The following is a 21,699-nucleotide window of genomic DNA, read 5'->3' as shown; positions in this document are numbered from 1 at the left end:
TGAAAAAACACATGGATAATGTCCCAAAATTAAAAAAACACATGGATAATGTCCCAAAATGAAAAAACACATGGATAATGTCCCAAAATGAAAAAACACATGGATAATGTCCCAAAATGAAAAAACACATGGATAATGTCCCAAAATGAAAAAACACATGAATAATGTCCCAAAATTAAAAAACACATGGATAATGTCCCAAAATTAAAAAACACATGGATAATGTCCCAAAATTAAAAAACACATGGATAATGTCCCAAAATTAAAAAACACATGGATAATGTCCCAAAATTAAAAAACACATGGATAATGTCCCAAATGAAGTAGTACACTATATTGAGAATAGGTAGACATTTGCTTTAAAGTTAAAACCACATAGTCTGAAATAAACATCCAGAGAGAGCTTCTGTATTGCCCAAAACCCCCTCTATTTACATGAAATGGTTCGGTCCTGCCCCCAAACCGGGTGCGAACAGTACTCGCTAGCTGTGAATTGTGAGTGAGGAGTGCTGGTGGACCATCATGTCTCAGCTTCCTACAGAAAAATCTGGCTTCCAAAAACGAAAAGAAAGAAAAGACAGGAGAGAGAAAAGAAAGGGGCGACAGTATGTCACCCACTTTTTCACAAAGGAAGGTGGGTGTCGTTCCGTGAGTGGTGGAAATTATCCTGTTAGCTCAGTCCATAGTGAAATAGGCTACTTTTGCTCCCCTTAACATTAGTTACTAAATATCTTCACAGAATATTCTGAGTGTTGACATTTCGCTCCTCTTTTAGCCGACATTTAATCAATGCAGGCAAACTATTATCAAGCTATTCATACTAAATCAGTTGTCCCTGCCTGGTGCCAGGCCCAACAGATGCAGCTTCAGGCTCAGCAGCCCTGTCTCCCCATCCTCATACCCCTGAATCAGCCCTGTCTCCTCATCCCCATACCCCTGAACCAGCCCTGTCTCCCCATCCCCATACCCCTGAACCAGCCCTGTCTCCCCATCCCCATACCCCTGAACCAGCCCTGTCTCCCCATCCCCATACCCCTGAACCAGCCCTGTCTCCCCATACCCCTGAACCAGCCCTGTCTCCCCATCCCCATACCGCTGAACCAGCCCTGTCTCCCCATCCCCATACCCCTGAACCAGCCCTGTCTCCCCATACCCCTGAACCAGCCCTGTCTCCCCATCCCCATACCCCTGATCCAGCCCTGTCTCCCCATCCCCATCCCCATACCCCTGAACCAGCCCTGTCTCCCCATCCCCATACCCCTGAACCAGCCCTGTCTCCCCATCCCCATACCCCTGAACCAGCCCTGTCTCCCCATCCCCATACCCCTGAACCAGCCCTGTCTCCACATCCCCATACCCCTGAACCAGCCCTGTCTCCCCATCCCCATACCCCTGAACCAGCCCTGTCTCCCCATCCCCATAACCCTGAACCAGCCCTGTCTCCCAACTGAAGGAGGTGAGCAGCATTGTGTTGAATGACATGTCAGTTGGCATAATTGCAGGTACTGCAATGCATTGTGGACAGGAATGTGATTCTCCAGTCAGGAAAAATCTCACTTGACACAGAGGCAGCCAATATCAGAGCCTTAAAGGAAGAGATGCAGGCTCTTAGAGATGGATGAGAGTCTCTCCTGTCTGAGGCAACACTGATTGCTACGCAAATGGATGTTGCACCTCAATTTGATTTGATTTGAATTTAGCATGGAACACAGCCGCCAGAGGAAAAGGAAGAGATTCCATGGCGAGACCTCTCAAGTGGAGACAGCTCAGGACTGTGCAGCAACGGTGTTTTGAAACACAGTGTTTTTTACTGCTATGGAAAACATCCTACTTGGACACTAGGTTCCACACCACTGAAAAAATTGTAGAAGAATGTTCTGCTGTTCTGAAAGTTGGGCAGATTAGTGAGGATAAAGTCCCTTCTGTGTGCCAACCACTGATCATGACCTATTCCAGAGATCTTACACCTGAGTTTCAAAATGAAGTGAGACACCTGAACACTGTATATGCTGCCACTTTCCCCTCTAACTTGTCCCCTCTTGGTCTCCTGAATGTAATTTGTAAGATGCAGCTGCATTTGGAGAAGTGTGCGTTGCTTTAAGTATGTTTTGCACAATGCCTGTGACTGTTCCTGGTGGTGAGAGTTTTCAGTAAGCTAAAACTGATAAACTACTTGAGGTCCACTATGTCCCAGGACATGCTTTGCAGTCATGCCACGCTGTCCATTGAAAGTCAGTTAGCTAGAAAGCTGGACTTCAAAGACTTGATCAGTGACTTTGCTAGCAAGAAGGCTCGGCGCTGGGCTCTTGGTGAGTAAGGCTGAGCAAGGCCCAGTGATAACTGTGAAATGACATGGCTATGGATATTGGATCACTACACACATGATGCCCACAGATTGAGAACAAGACTGAGAACAGGATATATCTCAAAGTAATGGCTGGATTGACATAACATTTGTTGTGCACAATCAAGACCCCAAGTGGAAGAAACCTGTTGATTTGGTGACCTCTTGACCTTTCCTCTAGCGCCACCATCAGGCCTTTTCATTTCCATTTTGTTTTCCATTTTCCATTTCCACTTTTACAGCAGCTTATGTTCTAGTTGGTACGTTTACTTAGTTCAAACATCTGCTGCTGATTTTATTATTTTGTTTGTTATATCATTCTATTGATGATGAAGTTAATTTATTTTAATTATACGAGGTTAATGTATATTCAAGTTATATTTATTTTAAGTTATTCATTAATGTTAAGATAATTTTTCAGTGTAAGACTGTAAAAGATGGCCTTTAGCACATTTCTTATAGAGGGTAGCAGTCTTGCATCAAATAGTGAATTCCACTCTATACAGAATGTTTCATGAATGTCTGCACAGTGTTATATTTTCACAGCTCGCTGTCAGTAAATATCGCACAGTAAATATTGGACTACAAGAGAGTTGCAAGCCTGCAAAGGTAGAGTTATTTAAAGCTTTGAATGTGTCGACTGGGTTCTAGAGGTGTGCGATTACAGCAGTTGTGCAGGGTTGGTGTGGCCTGTGGTGCTGGGGTCCAATGTGATATCTATTCATGGGGCCCACAATCCTTGGCGGCGTCACTGCCAGCAGGCCTTGTTTGGGTAAATATTAGCCTAAACTCAACACATGCAATGGATAGAGAGAACCGGACAAACACGTGGCTAACGCCCCAAAACCTACATCTCATATTGAGGCCAGGCATCACAGGCTGAAATGTTTGTCCAATAATATTAGCATTTTCAAGAAAGTAAACATAAAAATGTCTCAAACTTGATGAAAATTTATATTTTCATTAGTTAATCATACTACCGTCGTCAACATTTTCATACATTTTAACCCCTTTATAATGGACTTACATCAATACTTTTAAAAGCTCACTTCATTAAATTACACATCATTGTTTTAACTTACTTTGAAAGAGCTGGTGATTGGGTCTAGGCATCAGAATGATTCTAGAGCTGGTGATTGGGTCTAGGCATCAGAATGATTCTAGAGCTGGTAATTGGGTCTAGGCATCAGAAGGATTCTAGAGCTGGTGATTGGGTCTAGGCATCAGAAGGATTCTAGAGCTGGTGATTGGGTCTAGGCATCAGAAGGATTCTAGAGCTGGTGATTGGGTCTAGGCATCAGAAGGATTCTAGAGCTGGTGATTGGGTCTAGGCATCAGAAGGATTCTAGAGCTGGTGATTGGGTCTAGACATCAGAAGGATTCTAGAGCTGGTGATTGGGTCTAGACATCAGAAGGATTCTAGAGCTGGTGATTGGGTCTAGACATCAGAAGGATTCTAGAGCTGGTGATTGGGTCTAGGCATCAGAAGGATTCTAGAGCTGGTGATTGGGTCTAGGCATCAGAAGGATTCTAGAGCTGGTGATTGGGTCTAGGCATCAGAAGGATTCTAGAGCTGGTGATTGGGTTTAGGCATCAGAAGGATTCTAGAGCTGGTGATTGGGTCTAGGCATCAGAAGGATTCTAGAGCTGGTGATTGGATCTAGGCATCAGAATGATTCTAGAGCTGGTGATTGGATCTAGGCATCAGAAGGATTCTAGAGCTGGTGATTGGATCTAGGCATCAAAAGGATTCTAGAGCTGGTGATTGGGTCTAGGCATCAGAAGGATTCTAGAGCTGGGGATTGGATCTAGGCATCAAAAGGATTCTAGAGCTGGTGATTGGGTTTAGGCATCAAAAGGATTCTAGAGCTGGTGATTGGATCTAGGCATCAGTGTCTTTGTCTTTAACTGCCATTTCCTGAACGTCAGACACTTCCCACATGCCAACGGGTTTCTCTCAGCCTTAGAAACATCTGCATCTACCACATGTTGTGTGGTTATCCTGAGACACAGTATTTTCCCCAGACTGGTCCAGAGGGAATTGTTGATAAAGTATGTTGTCTGTTTAAAAAAAAATTCTAGATAACATTTTCTTTGAATTTCTCAGCACGTCTTTAGTATTTTACTGATAGAAAGATTTAAAAAAATGTCCGCATCTTAACAAATTTAAACCAAAATATTTAGGCTGACTTCAAATCATCCAATGTCCAGAAAAATGGATTACCCTGATATGCAAATATGTGCATATGAGATATTTCCTCATTTGCATATTTTAATAACATACTTCAGAAAATGTTTAATACAAAAAAGTATTATAATTTGTGTCAACATTCAACTGGTAAAAGTTGACTGTGATATGATTAAGGGTAAAGAATTACCCTATGAGGGTGTGGTGCCTGGCCTTAAACTCTGTCATACTTCAAACTGGTACACCCCCAGCTCTAACATGACACACATAAACTCACACATGCTGGCCAATCCGGGATGCACATACATACACATTCTCTGAATGAGTTCCACTGAGTACGTTTTCCACCCTGGTCTTAATCTTTTGTGGGCAGATTCTGTAGACTGAAGAATCTGTAGGGACTGAGAGTTTCCTTTTGCGAGGGTGGAGACTTCACTTCACTTTATGAAAGTTGCCAATCGCATTACGAAGTCAAGAGAAGGAAAAGCCTGGAAGGAAGAGAACTGACTAGAAACGATTGAGTTGACCGTTTTATGTGTGGATTAATTGTCGGAGTAGAGGACCTTGTGCATTTCAGGTAAAATAAAAACTCAATGTTTATACCCCAGGACAAATTAGCTAGCAACAGCAAGCTAGCTAAAAGGGACAAATTAGCTAGCAAGTGCAAGCTAGCTAGCTAAATAGCCATAAATGTTTAATGCTTTTCGACCTGTCCCCAAATTAATATCATTGGTTCAGAGTTTGTTTTGATATTTTAACCTGCGTGTCGTGATCGAGTCTGGTGTGGAGGGACAAAATAAATTCATGCACGATGGCGGTTTGGGCTCCGTGTAAACGAATCATGCAGCAGACCAAATTACTTGAGATTTTACTTCTGGGTTAACCCGAGATTACCCTGGTCTAAACCTAAGTGGCGTGCCTACGCCGGGCCTGCCTACGTCGGGCCTGCCTACGCCGGGCCTGCCTATAGAGCGGCAGGTATCCTAAGGGTTAGAATACCCGAGCTGACAAGGGGAAAAAGCTGTTGATGTGCCCTTGAGCAAGGAACTTAACCATCATTTGCTCCAGGGGCGCCGTACTCCTATGGCTGACCCTGTAAAGCAACACATTACACTGGACCTATCATACTACTACGGCTGACCCTGTAAAACAACACCTATCATACTACTATGACTGACCCTGTAAAACAACACATTACACTGTACCTATCATACTACTATGACTGACCCTGTAAAACAACACCTATCATACTACTATGACTGACCCTGTAAAACAACACCTATCATACTACTATGACTGACCCTGTAAAACAACACCTATCATACTACTATGACTGACTCTGTAAAACAACACATTACACTGCACCTATCCAGTGTATGTGACTAAATATATATTTTGTATAATCATCATTAGCAAAGAGCCAAACCCTACAGTTATTGTGTGTTACACACCACACCACCACCACACCACCACACCACCACCACACCTCCACCACACCACACACCACCACAGTTTACATCAAATCTCTACAACACAACCACACACCATATATTCCTATTTTGAGTCAAACACACACACACAAACACACACACACACACACACACACACACACACACACACACACACACACACACACACACACACACACACACACACACACACACACACACACACACACACACACACACACACACACACACACACACACACACACACACTTTAAAGAAAGGGACATCTGCAAACAAAGGACATCCTTCCTCCCCTCCCCCCTCTCCCTTCCCCCTTCCTCCCTCTTCCATCATCAGGACTAAACTTCCAGGAACAGGGCTGGGATTCAGAGCAGACCTCCCCAGAGATGGTTCACCCTGAGCAGCTACAGAGACAGCCAGCGAGGGGTGTGGTGGAGATGGGCATCATTACCGTAATAATATCTATAGTATTGTGTTTAGTCAAATGTTAGGAGCCAGAACGGCTTTTTACAGAATATTGTGTGGCTTTGAAATGAAACAAAGAACCTCTCGTTATTGCTTTTAGAAATAATTTATTTGTGTTTTTTCTTCTTCTGGATTACTCGAAAGTCTTGATTGCTGTTGTTAGTAGTGTGTCCAATGGTTACCCTGTCTAAGAAAGTCCCCATATATACGACGGGATGTCACTACCAACCTCGTCCCGCCCTTCTCCATGTCTCCTCCCTCCTTCTCTCAGCCTTTACACTGCTTTATGAATGGCAGATGTACTTGTCTGCTGCTATAGTAGTGTGTGTGTGTGTGTGTGTGTGTGTGTGGTGTGTCAAAAGCTTCTCTGTGATTGTGTGTGTGTGTGTGTGTGTGTGTGTGTGTGTGTGTGTGTGTGTGTGTGTGTGTGTGTGTGTGTGTGTGTGTGTGTGTGTGTGTGTGTGTGTGTGTGTGTGTGTGTGTGTGTGTGTGTGTGTGTGTGATTGTTCACTGAATAAAAAGAGCCTTTGTCCTCCTCACACAGAGACACACACCACCACGGTCCGGCCCGGGATCCAAACCCACGTTCCCAACAACCCACGTTCACAACACTAACGTACACAGTCAATCGTACTAACTAACCTGTGTGTGTGTGTGTGTGTGTGTTCCTTCGGCAGGACAGCGTACATCCACCCCTATTTCCTCTGTCATTGGAAACAACGGAGCGTTAGGATCACTCAGTGATCTCACTGGCTAAAAACAGAACAGGAGTCACACTGTCTCTGATCCCTGATCATATGTGTGTCAGGGCACTCAGTTATCTCACTGGCTAAAGACAGCACATCACCCTCTCCGATCCCTCCTCTCTTCCTTCCCTTACCGGCCTATAGGAAGATTACTCTCTTTACGTAACATAGTAAGCTTGATGTACAAGTAGCCTCTAGTGAAATGTCTACTAAGTGTACTGTAGTGTTAACACAGGTAAGTAAAGCATGTAACTTCACTCTCTGTCCGCAACGCAGGGTGGATGTTGTATCTGTGTTCTGTAACGTCGTCTTCACATTCTGTAGACTGTCTTTGGCGGTGTACATGATCCCTGCTCGTGTCCTGTCCCTGGCGGTACATGATCCTTGCTAGTGTCCTGTCCTTGGGGGTGTACATGATCCCTGCTCGTGTCCTGTCCTTGGGGGTGTACATGATCCCTGCTTGTGTTCTGTCCTTGGGGGTGTACATGATCCCTGCTAGTGTACTGTCCTTGGCGGTACAGGATCCATGCTCGTGTTCTGTCCTTGGGGGTGTACATGATCCCTGCTAGTGTCCTATCCTTGGGGATGTACATGATCCCTGCTAGTGTACTGTCCTTGGGGGTGTACATGATCCCTGCTAGTGTCCTGTCCTTGGGGGTGTACATGTACATTAAGCTGCCTCATGCCAAATAAACAGGAGACAGGCATACTTTTCTTACTCACCTCCCTATAGTCACTGTCTAGTGTCCTCCCTATAGTCACTGTCTAGTGTCCTCCCTATCGTCACTGTCTGCTGAAATCGTAGCCCCACTGTGAGCCTATTAGAATATCTGTCACGAGGTCTGGACTTATAAGGCACAGGTTTTATAGCACGACTGTTACATTAAGGCAGAGTTGCTGCTTCAAGACCCTCTATTAGCCTCTTATTAAATATGAACACCGGCAGATGCTCCAATCTTCCATAGACAAGGAGTGTTGGCCCTGTGTATGTGTCTAACGTAGCATCCCAAATGGCAGCCTATTCCCTATTATAGTGCACTACTTTAGACCAGAGCCCTATGGAACCCTGTTCCCTATATAGTGCACTACTTTAGACCAGAGCCCTATAGAACCCTATTCCCTATATATAGTGCACTACTTTAGACCAGAGCCCTATGGAACCCTGTTCCCTATATAGTGCACTACTTTAGACCAGAGCCCTATGGAACCCTATTCCCTATATATAGTGCACTACTTTAGACCAGAGCCCTATGGAACCCTATTCCCTATATAGTGCACTACTTTAGACCAGAGCCCTCTGGAACCCTATTCCTTATATAGTGCACTACTTTAGACCAGAGCCCTATGGAACCCTATTCCTTATATAGGGCACTTCTTTTGACCACGGGCCATAGTGCACTTCCTCAACAAAAAACAAAGGAGCTGAACGTGGACTTCAGGGGTACAGCAGAGGGAGCACACCCCTTATCCACACTGACAGGTTCTCATTGACAGGGCTTTTCACCCTCAGAGAAGGTGAAAAAGCTTTCTCGGCGTACACATCACTGACAATCTGAAATGGTTCCACCCACACAGACATTGTGGTGACGAAGACGCAACATCGCCTCTTCAACCTCAAGAGGCTGAAGAAATTTGGCTTGGCCCCCTAAGACGATCACAAACTTTTACAGATGCACCGTTGAGAGCATCCTGTCGGGCTGTATCACCGCCTGATACGGCAACTGCACCGTACGCCACCGCAGGGCTCTCCAGAGGGTGTTGCTGTCAGCCCAATGCATCACCGGGAGAACACTGCCTGCCCATCAGGACGTCTACAGCATCCGGTGTCACAGAAAGATCAAGAAGATCATCAAGGGCCTTCAAATTTGTGGATTCGGCTATTTCAGCCACACCCGTTGCTGACAGATGTATAAAATCAAGCACACAGCCATACAATCTCCATTGACAAACATTGGCAGTAGAATGGCCCATACCGAAGAACTCAGTGACTTTCAACGTGACACCGTCATAGGATACCACCTTTCCAACAAGTCAGTTTGTCGAATTACTGCCCTGCTAGAGCTGCCCCGGTCAACTGTAAGTACTGTTATTGTGAAGTGGAAATGTCTAGGAGCAACAGCGGATCAGCCGTGAAGTGGTAGGCCACACAAGCTCACAGAACGGGACCGCTGAGTGCAGAAGGGCGTAGCCCGTAAAAATCGCCTGTCCTCGGTTGCAACACTCACTACTGGTTTCCAAACTGCCTCGCTTCATCATCTGGCAGTCCGACGGACCAATCTGGGTTTGGAGAAAGCTCCCTGCTCCAATGCATAGCGCCAACTGTAAAGTTTGGTGGGGGGAGGAATTATGATATTTGGCTGTTTTTCATGGTTTGGGCTAAGCCTCTTAGTTCCAGTGAAGGGAACTCTTAACGCTACAGCATACAATGACATTCTAGGTGATTCTTCGCTTCCAACTTTGTGGCAACAGTCTGGGGAAGGCCCTTTCCCGTTTCAGCATGTCAATGCCCCCGTGCTCAAAGTGAGGTCCATACAGAAATGGTTTGTCGAGATTGGTGTAGGAAAACTTGACTGGCCTGCACAGAGCCCTGACCTCAACCCCATCGAACACCTTTGGGATGAATTAGAACGTTGACTGAGAGCCAGGCCTAATCGCCCAACATCAGTGCCCGACCTGACTAATGCTCTTGTGGCTGAATGGAAGCAAGTCCCCGCAACAATGTTCCAACATGTAGTGGAAAGCCTTCCCAGAAGAGTGGAGGCTATTATATCAGCAAAGGGGGGAACAACTCCATAATAATGCCCATGATTTTGGAAGGAGATGTTGGACAAGCAGGTGTCCACACACCTTTGGTCATGTAGTCATATACACACACACACACACTCCGGACTCCAACATTCCTCATCCTGATATTTATATATTTCTTAATTCTATTATTTTACTTTCAGATTTGTGTGTACTGTTTTGTTAGATATTACTGCACTGTTGGCTACTGCACTGTTGGCGCTAGGAACATAAGCATTTCGCTGGGTATGCAGTAGTGGAAAAAGTACCCAATAATACTACTTGAGTAAAAGTCAAAAAGTATTTCGTTTTAAATATACTTAAGTATCAAAAGTAAAAGTAAAAATAATTTCAAATTCCTTTTATTAAACAAAGATATTAAACAAAGCAGATGGCCCCATTGTCTTGTTTTCTTTATTTACGGATATCCAGGGGAACACTCCAACACTCAGACAATTTACAAACGAAGCATTTGTGTTTAGTGAGTCCGTCAGATCAGAGGATGACCAGGGATGTTCTCTTGATATGTGTGTGAATTTGACAATTTTCCTGTCATGCTAAGCATTCAAAATGTAACGAGTACTTTTGGGTGTCAGGGAAAACATATGGAGTAAAAAGTACATTATTTTCTTAAGCAATGTAACGTTAGTGGAGTAAAAGTAAAAGTGGTCAAAAATATAAATAGTAAAATAATGTACAGATACCACCCCAAAAACGACTTAAGAAGTACTTTAAAGTATTTTAACTTATATACTTTACACAAATGTGTGTATGGACCAATAAAATTTGCTTTGAAAAGTAGCGCACTATGTTGGGATATAGGGTTCCCTTTGCCTTATCCTTTACCCCCTTCAGTCACTCAGTCTGTTTCTGTCTCAAAATACTGAAGCTTTGATTGTAATCTTCTCCGTCTATAGAGCCAGGACAAGTGGAAACTTGATCTGAACAGGGTGGAGACAGACAGAGTTAAGCCGCAGCCGGGCTGCAAGAGGCCTGTGGCGAGAATAGGCAAATACCTAGCCATATGTGACATATTCCCACATTTAAAGCCTATAGGCTACCATTGTAATGATTGCCTTGCTTTGTCTGTGTTGAGCGGAATCAATTCGGGACACTAAAGTTCTGATTAGCCAGAATGAAGATTTATTTAACAAGGCAAGTCAGTTAATAACACATTCTTATTTGCAAGCGCCTAGGAACAGTGGGTTAACTGCCTTTTCGATCTAGCAACCTTTTGGTCACTGACCCAACGCTCTAACCACTAGGCTACCTGCCGCCTCTGATATGCAGGTTACATAACAGGAGGATAGGCAACACAGACAGGCTTGGTTGCACCTCTCGCTCTCAATTCATCCGGCTTTATTGGCATGGTAAACATGTTAACATTGCCAAAGGAAGTGAAATAGATAATAAACAAAAATTAAAATGAACAATCAGAAATGAACAGTGAACATATTTATCTTTTTCTTCTGTCAAGCTTCTCCAATGCAAAGCAGGAATGACCACTAGCCGATATAGGTGAAATAATAATACATTATACATCGTTACAATAATAATGTTTATTTGTAAAGCATTTTCTACTACCCAAGACGCAAAATAATAAAAACAATCAAACCCACAGAACACAGACAACAAACAAAACTATATACAGATGTTGTCAGATCCGGAGGACATGAGAACAGAATTAGCAGAGGTTCTTGAAAGCTTTTCTGAACAGCACGGTCTTGAGCTGTGCCATGAAGGAGAACAGAGACTCTGAAACCATAATAGTGTCTGGAAGTGCGTTCCACCGCCGCAGAGGCGACAATAAAAACGCGACAATAACAACACAAAGCAGCTATAAGAGACATATAGCACAAGAACAAGCTCTGCTTTGTTGTCACAAGTCTCAACGTAGGGTACGCGATCAGATATAGTCTGAGTATTTCACGTAAATACATTGCTTAGGCTAATATAGAGCATCTATAGGCTGGGTCATTCTACGAAATGATTCCCTTTTGCGTCCCTTTGATATTTTAAGTAGAAATTGTGCAACAATATTTCATTTTCAAAAAGCCTGTTATATTCAATGAAGTGCCCTTTAATATAGACCACATGGAGAATTCAGTACCAACACCAAGATCGAAACGACTATTGTTGGAGACAATTTTGTAAAGGTTTAGAGCAGATCGAGGCCCGTTTCATGGCAACGTATGATTCCTTCACAGAAAGGTTAGGCTACAGACTAAGATCCGCTACTGGCTACTGTAATCTGAAATGCATCCGAAACGATCTAGGCCTATTATCAATAACGACATTTTTTGTTGCAAGACCGGTTTTTGCTGTTCCTTTACCGTTATGCTGCTACGGCGTGATTTTCCAGGTTCCGATGTGATGCTGTCCGAGCAATGCTGCATTGCTTCTCCCTCTCTCCCCGTCTTACCATTATATCACAGCCTTCTACTAGAAAGACACAAGACGACTATACTTACGTTTAAGCAGGTTGTCAACGATGTTATTATCGTGTCAATAGTATCCACATTGTCCTTTGTTGTCAATAATCACGCGAATAATAGGCCTAATCCTTGACGCTTGGAATATGTTTGTTTTTTTTGCTCGCGTCCAGCGCTCGACAACGCAGCAGCAGCGCATAACAGGGCTGGACCTACAGTACGTTCTTACGTCAACCCCGATTCAGCTCAGCCCACTCTCATAGGGATTCGGTCAGGTCCAATACCGGGAGGATCAAGTAAAATACCTCAACCGTTCTGGAGGTTAGCTACCCACTTTTGGGCGACCCGCAGTTAGGTGGGGGTCAACCGTGGGCGATTTCTTCTACGACACTAACCCGGTTTCCATCCAACCATTTTATGCGAGTTAGGTATGTCGGACAAAACATTTTAATGACAGGCCTGATGGAAACAGAACATTTTTCGGTAAACTTTCCAAATAGACAAGGTGAGCTATTTTTGTGTCGGTAAAATTAATTATGCGTGAAATGTAGGTGGAAACGCTTGTATTCACAAATGTTGATATAATTACCATTAATTACCATCGATACTTGGCTGCAGTTTAAATATCGTCATGTAATCTCATCATGTAGGCTATAAATGCGCTCTAGCCAAAAACCCGTAAATTGTGTAGGCTCTATCTTTGTAGGCTAGAGCGCACATGCCAATACCAGAGTGGACACACTCCCTATAGTCTAACCCAGTGGTCAGCTACAGTACCAGACGATCTCATTCCTAGTCGATCACCAATTTATGTAGAAAAGCAATCGATAAAGGCTTGCGCTCCCTTTTTTTTTAATTATTCGTGTTGCGCTGTTGACGGTAGGTGCACTTGATTCAGAAGCCCTGCGCACCGGGTATGCGAAGTGTTCCCATGTTGAAGCATTTAATTTGTCGGAAAATACAAACTCCGTTTATCCGTGGGACCGGGAGATCTGTTGGTAAATCGAGTGTGCCTACGGCCCTGGTCAATCCGATAGATCAAATCACCGTGCCTACCTACATCTTCCACGACCCCGGCCACAGCAAAGATTGATACTAGCCTACAAAGATAGAGCCACAGCAAAGATTGATACTAGCCTACAAAGATTGATACTAGCCCATAAAGATTGATACTAGCCTATAAAGATTGATACTAGCCTACAAATATTGATACTAGTCTACGTGAGATTTAATAACTTTTTACACTTTTATTTTATTCATTACTGTCAACACTGTTTTTATTCAACACTATTACACAAAATAAACATGTTTCTCTCTACTTCCACTGGCGCTGCAATGAATGAGTAGCCAAGTGTATCGATAACGCTGCGTTTTTATTGTTATTAGCAGCTCGTCGTGTGAGTTTTAATATCAAATCAAATCATATTTTATTGGTCACATACACGTGTTTAGCAGATGTTATTTTGGGTGTAGCGAAATGCTTGTGCTTCTAGTTCCCGACAGTGCAGCAATATCTAACAAGTAATATCCAACAATTTCACAACAAATACCCAATACACACAAATCTAAGTAAAATAATGGAATTAAGAATATATAAATATATGAACGAGAAATGTCAGAGCAGCATAGACTAAGATACAGTAGAAAAGTATAGATGACAGTATATATATATATATATATATATATATATATATACATATGAGATGAGTATATATATATATATATACATATGAGATGAGTATGCAAGTTATGTAAACATTATTAAAGTGTCTAGTGTTCCATTTATTAAAGTGGCCAATGATTTCAAGTCTGTGTCTATGTAGCAGTGTGATGTTGTTCCCCTAGATTACGCACCAAGTTGCACACAAGGACTAATTCAAATAGGCCAGGTCAAGAGGGGATGTTAATAATTTGATAATAATAATAATAATTCAGTGTATTTTTTTATTTAATTACAGCTGCATAGCTAATGTTTTTATTTGGTGTACAAACACTTTTTCATATCAATATTGTACATACATGTGATTGTAAAAGTTTTGTATATTTTGGTTTGGCCCATCACGGGTTATCTGTATTTCCGTACCCCCTTATTGTTCTCTTTTGCCTGACTTTCGTCTAGCAAGGTGCCTGAGAGCTGTGACTGCGCCAAGGGTTAACATAATGTGTGTTGTCTCTTCATGTGCAGGGCAAATAAAAAGATTTCAACTAGCAGACTGTCAGTTGTGGCAGCGTCCTAATTAAAAGTACACAACGCAGAACGAACCACGCTACATCTATAGGCAGCAGCCTCTAATGTGCTAGTGATGGCTATTTAACAGTCTGATGGCCTTGAGATAGAAGCTGTTTTTCAGTCTCTCGGTCCCAGCTTTGATGCAGCTGTACTGACCTCGCCTTCTGGATGATAGCGGGGTGAACAGGCAGTGGCTTGGGTGGTTGTTGTCCTTGATGATCTTTTTGGCCTTCCTGTGACATCGGGTGGTGTAGGTGTCCTGGAGGGCAGGTAGTTTGCCCCCAGTGATGCGTTGTGCAGCAAGTGATGCGTGATGCGTTGTGCAGACCGCACCACCCTCTGGAGAGCCCTGCGGTTGTGGGCGGTGCAGTTGCCGTACCATACAGCACGACAGGATACAGCCCAACAGGTTTTAGGTGACAATGCAAATTTATTCAGCCTCCTGAGGTTGAAGAGGCGCTGTTGCGCCTTCTTCACCACACTGTCTGTGGACCATTTTAGTTTGTCAGTGATGTGTACGCTGAGGAACTTAAAACTTTCCACCTTCTCCACAGCTGTCCCGTCGATGTGGATAGGGGGGTGCTCCCTCTGCTGTTTCCTGAAGTCCATGATCATCTCCTTTGTTTTGTTGACGTTGAGTGAGAGGTTATTTTCCTGACACCACACTCCTAGAGCCCTCACCTCCTCCCTGTAGGCTGTCTCATCGTTGTTGGTAATCAAGCCTACTACTGTTGTGTCATATGCAAACTTGATGATTGAGTTGGAGACATGCATGTCCACACAGTCATGGGTGAACAGCGAGAACTGGAGGGGGCTGAGCACGCACTGTTGTGGTGCCCCAGTGTTGAGGATCAGCGAAGTGGAGGAGTTGTTTCCTACCTCCTACCTTCACCGGCCCATCAGGAAGGAATATTTAACTTTCTCTGGGTCATAGGAAGAACATGAATTTGTGCATGAGGCAGATGCAGTTCGATTCGAGTTTCGCCATCAGGTGGAAGACTGTGTCCCCTCTCTCTAGTCAGTCTCACTGGAGGAATGGAGGGAGAGAGAGCAGGGGCCAGGGAAGGTGAACCCTCTCATGCTCTCTCTCTCCCTCCTTTGAGACTGACTAGAGATAGCAACTCGGAGGTCTGAAGTCTCCGACTCCAGTGCATTCAAGACAACTGGGAACTTGGGAAAAAACGAGATCCGACTGAGAGAAATCTTCTGAACGGTCATCCAAATCAGAATTCCAAGTCGGACACTTGAGTATCTATCTGGAGCTCCAAACTTTCCGACCAGAAGATCACTGACGTCATGATTTTACTTTTTTGTTTTGTAGTTCTCAGTTGTCTTGAAAACACCATGCCCATCATATGCACAGTGCCTTCTGAGAGTATTCACACCACTTGACCTTTTTCCACACTTAGTTACAGACTTACTCTAAAATGGTTTAAATAAATAAAAAATCTCCTATAATCTAATTTTTTTGCATTTTTGCAAATGTATTAAAAATACAGAACTTAAATACCTTATTTAAAAAAGTAATCTGAACCTATGCTATGAGACTCGAAATTGAGCTCAGGTGCATCCTGTTTCCATTGATCATCCATTGATCATCCTTGATTGGAGTCCACCTGTAGTACATTCAATTGATTGGACATGATTTGGAAAGGCACACACCTGTCTATATAAGGTCCCACAGTTGACAGTGTATGTCAGAGCAAAAACCAAGCCATGAGGTCAAAGGAATTGTCTGTAGAGCTCCAAGACAGGATTGTGTCGAGGCACAGATCTGGGGAAGGGTACAAAAAAAATCTGCAGCATTGAAGGTCCCCTAGAACACAGTGGCCTCCATCATTCTTGAGTGGAAGAAGTTTGAGAACCACCAAGACTGAGCAATGTACAGAGAGATTATTGATGAAAACCTGCTCCAGAGCGCTTAAGAACTCAGACTGGGGCGAAGGTTCACCTTTCAACAGGACAACAACCGTAAGCACACAGCCATAACAGCGCAGGAGTGGCTTCGGGACAAGTCTCTGAATGTCCTTGAGTGGCCCAGCAAGAGCCAGGACTTGAACCGAATGGCACATCTCTGGAGAGACCTGAACATAGCTGTGCAGCAACGCTCCCCATCCAACCTGACAGAGCGTGAGAGGATCTGCAGAGAAGAATGGGAGAAACTCCCCAAATACAGGTGTGCCAAGCTTGTAGCGTCATACCCAAGAAGACTCAAGGCTGTAATTACTGCCAAAGGTGCGTCAACAAAGTACTGAGTAATGAGTCTGAAAACCTATGTAAATGTAATTATACATTTTCTTTGTACAAAAATTAGCAAAACTTTATAAACCTGTTTGTTTTGTCATTGTGTGTATATTGATGAGAAATAAATACATGTTAAATTAAATGTGGGAAAAGTTAAGGGGTCTGAATACTTTCTGAAAATATATGTACCATCAGTTTAGTAAAAAAATAAGGCTATTTAAATTGATGCTCAGCTGTTCTACACCAACAGATTTATTTTTTTTAAAGCTTGAGTTTTGAAATGTACGTTCTGAGAACAATTTTGTCAAGCAAGGCATATAGCCAATATGATGTGAAAATATATTAGGCCTACTGCACAAACCTCATATTAGGTTAACGTTATGTTTTTTTAAGACATACAGTTGAAGTCGGAAGTTTACATATACCTTAGCCAAATACATTTAAACTCAGTTTTTCACAATTCCTGACATTTAATCTCAGTAAAAATTCCCTGTCTTAGGTCAGTTGGAGTCAACACTTTATTTTAAGAATGTGAAATGTCAGAATAATAGTAGAGAGAATTATTTATTTCAGCTTTGATTTCTTTCATCACATTCCCAGTGGGTCAGAAGTTTACATATACTCAATTAGTATTTGGTAGCATTGCCTTTAAATTGTTTAACTTGGGTCATACGTTTCAGGTAGCCTTCCACAAGCTTCCCACAATAAGTTGGGTGAATTTTGTCCCATTCCTCCTGACAGAGCTGGTGTAACTGAGTCAGGTTTGTAGGCCTCCATGCTCGCACACGCTTTTTCAGTTCTGCCCACAAATTTTCTATTGGATTGAGGTCAGGGCTTTGTGATGGCCACTCCAATACCTTGACTTTGTTGTCCTTAAGCCACTTAGCCACAACTTTGGAAGTATGCTTGGGGTCATTGTCCATTTGAAAGACCCATTTGCGACCAAGCTTTCACTGCCTGACTAATGTCTTGAGATTTAGCTTCAATATATCCACATAATTTCCCATCCTCATGAAGCCATCTATTTTGGGAAGTGCACCAGTTCCTCCTGCAGAAAAGCACCCCCACAACATAATGCTGCCACCCCTCTGCTTCACGGTTGGGATGGTGTTCTTCGGCTTGCAAGCCTCCCCCTTTTTCCTCCAAACATAGCGATGGTCATTATTGCCAAACAGTTCTATTTTTGTTTCATCAGACCAGAGGACATTTCTCCAAAAAGTTTGATCTTTGTCCCCATGTGCAGTTGCAAACCGTAGTCTGGCTTTTCATGGCGGTTTTAGAGCAGTGGCTTCTTCCTTGCTGAGTGGCCTTTCAGGTTATGTCGATATAGGACTCGTTTTACTGTGGATATAGATATTTTTGTACCTGTTTCCTCCAGCTACTTCACAAGGTCCTTTGCTGTTGTTCTGGGATTCATTTGCACTTTTTGCACACCAAAGTACGGTCATCTCTAGGAGACAGAACGCGTCTCCTTCATGACCGGTATGACGGCTGCGTGGTCCCATGGTGTTTATACTTGCGTACTATTGTTTGTACAGATGAACGTGGTACCTTCAGGTGTTTGGAAATGTCTCCCAATGATGAACCGGACTTGGGGAGGTGTACCATTTTTTGGCTGATTTCTTTTGATTTTCCCATGATGTCAAGCAAAGAGGCACTGAGTTTGAAGGTAGGCCTTGAAATACATCCATAGGTACACCTCCAATTGACTCAAATTATGATAATTATCCTATCAGAAGCTTCTAAAGCCATGACATAATTTTCTGGAATTTTCCAAGCTGTTTAAAGGCACATTCAAATTAGTGTATGTAAACTTCTGACCCCCTGGAATTTTGATACAGTGAAATAATCTGTTTGAAAACAATTGTTGGAAAAATGACTTGTCATGCACAAAGTAGATGTCCTAACCGACTTGCCAAAACTATAGTTTGTTAACAATACATTTGTGGAGTGGTTGAAAAACGCGTTTTAATGACTCCAACCTAAGTGTATGTAAACTTACGACTTCAACTGTATGTACAGTCCTTCCTAGTGTGGCGGGACATTAGTTGAACAGGAGAAGAGGATGAGGTTGCTTGTGGAGGGAGAAGTGCATGGGGGTGGTGGGTAGAACAGCTGCAGTGACATTGATTGGTTGCTCTGGCTCATCACTTGTTGAATAAAAGAAAGAAAGATTTAGAAATTAGTTCGACATTGCCATAGTTCAACAGCTGAAAAGCCTTCATTAACATACTCCCAGAGATAGAAAGACATCCAGTATTCACTGAATGAAGTAGCCTATTTACAATTTCATTCATCATTTAAATAAATGATACTATAGCACATTCAATGAAGATATTATTGTAGACTATAGGTTACTCCTGTATCTACCTTCTACAATACCGTAATCATTGAATGAAGCAGCATACCCATCCACATTTACAATGTTAGGTGTGGTAGGTGTGGTGGTGGTAGGGATGGTAGGTGTTGTAGGTGTGGTGGTGGTAGGGATGGTAGGTGTTGTAGGTGTGGTGATGAAAAGCCAACTGAGATTTATTCCTGATTATTATTTGACCATGCTTGTCATTTATGAACATTTTGAAAATCTTGGCTCTCTCTAATTTTCTCCTTCTCTCTTTCTTTCTCTCGGAGGACCTGAGCCCTAGGACCATACGTCGGGACTACCGGCCGTGGTGACTCCTTGCTGTCCCCAGTCCGCCTGGCCTTGCTGCTATTCCAGTTTCAACTGTTCTGCCTGCGGTTATGGAACCCCTACCTGTCCCAGACCTGCTGTTTTCAACTCTTAATGATCGGCTATGAAAAGCCAACTGAGATTTATTCCTGATTATTATTTGACCATGCTTGTCATTTATGGAAATTTTGAAAATCTTGGCTCTCTCTAATTTTCTCCTTCTCTCTTTCTTTCTCTCGGAGGACCTGGGCCCTAGGACCATGCGTCGGGACTGCCGCCCGTGGTGACTCCTTGCTGTCCCCAGTCCGCCTGGCCTTGCTGCTATTCCAGTTTCAGCTGTTCTGCCTGCGGTTATGGAACCGCCACCTGTCCCAGACCTGTTGTTTTTCAACTCTTGATGATCGGCTATGAAAAGCCAACTGAAAATTATTCATGATTATTATTTGACCATGCTTGTCACTTATGAACATTTTTGAACATCTTGGCATAGTTCTGTTATAATCTCCACCCGGCACAGCCAGAAGAGGACTGGCCACCCCTCATAGCCTGGTTCCTCTCTAGGTTTCTTCCTAGGTTTTGGCCTTTCTAGGGAGTTTTTCCTAGCCACCGTGCTTCTACACCTGCATTACTAGCTGTTTGGGGTTTTAGGCTGGGTGTCTGTACAGCACTTCGAGATATTAGCTGATGTACGAAGGGCTATATAAAATTGATTGATTGATTGATTGGTGATGGTAGGGATGGTAGGTGTTGTAGGTGTGGTGATGGTAGCTGTGGTAGGTTTGGTGATAGTAGATGTGATAGTTGTGGTAGGTGTGGTATTTGTGGATTGTAGGTGTGTTGATGGTAGGTGTGATAGTTGTGGTAGGTCGATGTGGTAGTTGTGGTAGGTAGGTGTGGTAGTTTTGGTAGGTAGGTGTGGTAGTTGTGTTAAGTAGGTTTGGTGATGGTAGGTTTTGTAGGTGTGGTGATGGTAGTTGTGTTAAGTAGTTTTGGTGATGGTAGGTTTTGTAGGTGTGGTGATGGTAGGTGTGGTAGTGGAGGTAGGTTGGTGTAGTAGTTGTGGTACGTGGAAGATAGATATGGTAGTTGGGATAAGTAGGTGTGGTAGTTGTGGTAGCTAGGTGTGGTAGGTGTGGTGATTAGGCTTGGGCGATATCCAGATTTTCATATTGTCATACCATCCTTCTCTCATACCGGGATTTACAGTATTACCGGCATAGCACATGAGCGGTGCCAAAAATCACAAGAAAAACCTATGGGCATCTATTACTAGAATGCTAACAAATTAGCACAAACTGATACCAAATTCACATAGACGCTGTTAGCTAAATGCTAACAACTGAAAACGAACAAACTAATTGCAAAGCAGTGGAGGCTGATGAGGGGAGGACAGCTCATAATAATGTCTGGAATGAAGTCAATTGAGTGGTCTCAAACACATGGAAACCCCATCTTTGATGTGGTTGATACCACTCCATTGACTCCATTCCAACCATTATTATGAGTCACCGCCTCCTCAGCAGCTTCCACTGTTGCAAAGAAAGGCAAATCCAGCTCATAAAGTTATGTAAGGGATAATCAACGAGGGACTATGAGTTCTATGAACTGACCTTCCATGGACTTGTATTATTTTCCAGAGAACCCATGAAGCCCTGAGTTGATTATCCCTTTAATACAGTAGCGACCCGCACAGACAGCTGTGTGTTATGTGTTAGGCAAGTAGGTGGTTGTGTTGTACTGACCAGTACCCAGTGTTCGCGGGGTCCGACATGCCAATCAAACTGCTATCTGCCAATCACGGGAATGCCTGGAATGTTCTGATGCCGGGCATCGTGGCGGTTGGCGGAGTGTCGTGGAGGGGGTTGGGCAGGGGGATGGAGCATTGGAAGTTAAGACCAGGTTTCGCCTTTGTTCTCCCTCTTACGTCTGGGCTTCCCAAGAGAAGGTCACGATTGGCTTGTGGGTTATCTGTCATTTATTTGGCGTGGGCTACGGCCAAACAGTAGCCTGTGTAAAGTTGGTTTAATAAACCGTCAATTCGCAAACTCAAACCTCTGTCTGGACAATTGTTCATTTATGATCTAGTCAGGTCATTACAATACCATGGCTATAATTTAACACATGTG

The 21,699-nt window shown here is 43.3% G+C and overlaps 1 protein-coding gene and 1 long non-coding RNA gene across 4 annotated transcripts in view; one reads left to right on the top strand and one right to left on the bottom strand.

Moving 5' to 3' along the window:
- LOC139577289 (AP-4 complex accessory subunit RUSC2-like) overlaps nucleotides 1-12,692 on the bottom strand; it is a 51,035-nt gene extending 38,343 nt beyond the window's left edge. For both annotated transcript variants that reach the window (XM_071404289.1, XM_071404290.1), the window contains exon 1: nucleotides 12,468-12,692. The gene's annotated coding sequence lies outside the window, so the exon portion shown is untranslated. The remainder of the gene's footprint in view (nucleotides 1-12,467) is intronic.
- LOC139577290 (uncharacterized) lies at nucleotides 12,690-21,618 on the top strand. Of its 2 annotated transcripts, none has more exons than XR_011675251.1 (3): nucleotides 12,690-12,933; nucleotides 15,213-18,571; nucleotides 19,534-21,618. It is a non-coding gene; the product is annotated as an uncharacterized lncRNA (long non-coding RNA). The 2 variants fall into 2 exon arrangements; XR_011675250.1 differs by having other exon boundaries at nucleotides 18,925-21,618.
- The last annotated feature ends 81 nt before the right edge of the window (nucleotides 21,619-21,699 follow it).

This window comes from Salvelinus alpinus, chromosome 5 (genome assembly GCF_045679555.1).
Source record: "Salvelinus alpinus chromosome 5, SLU_Salpinus.1, whole genome shotgun sequence".
In the NCBI taxonomy this organism is placed as follows: Eukaryota; Metazoa; Chordata; class Actinopteri; order Salmoniformes; family Salmonidae; genus Salvelinus; species Salvelinus alpinus.
This window is presented reverse-complemented; position numbering and strand designations above follow the sequence as displayed.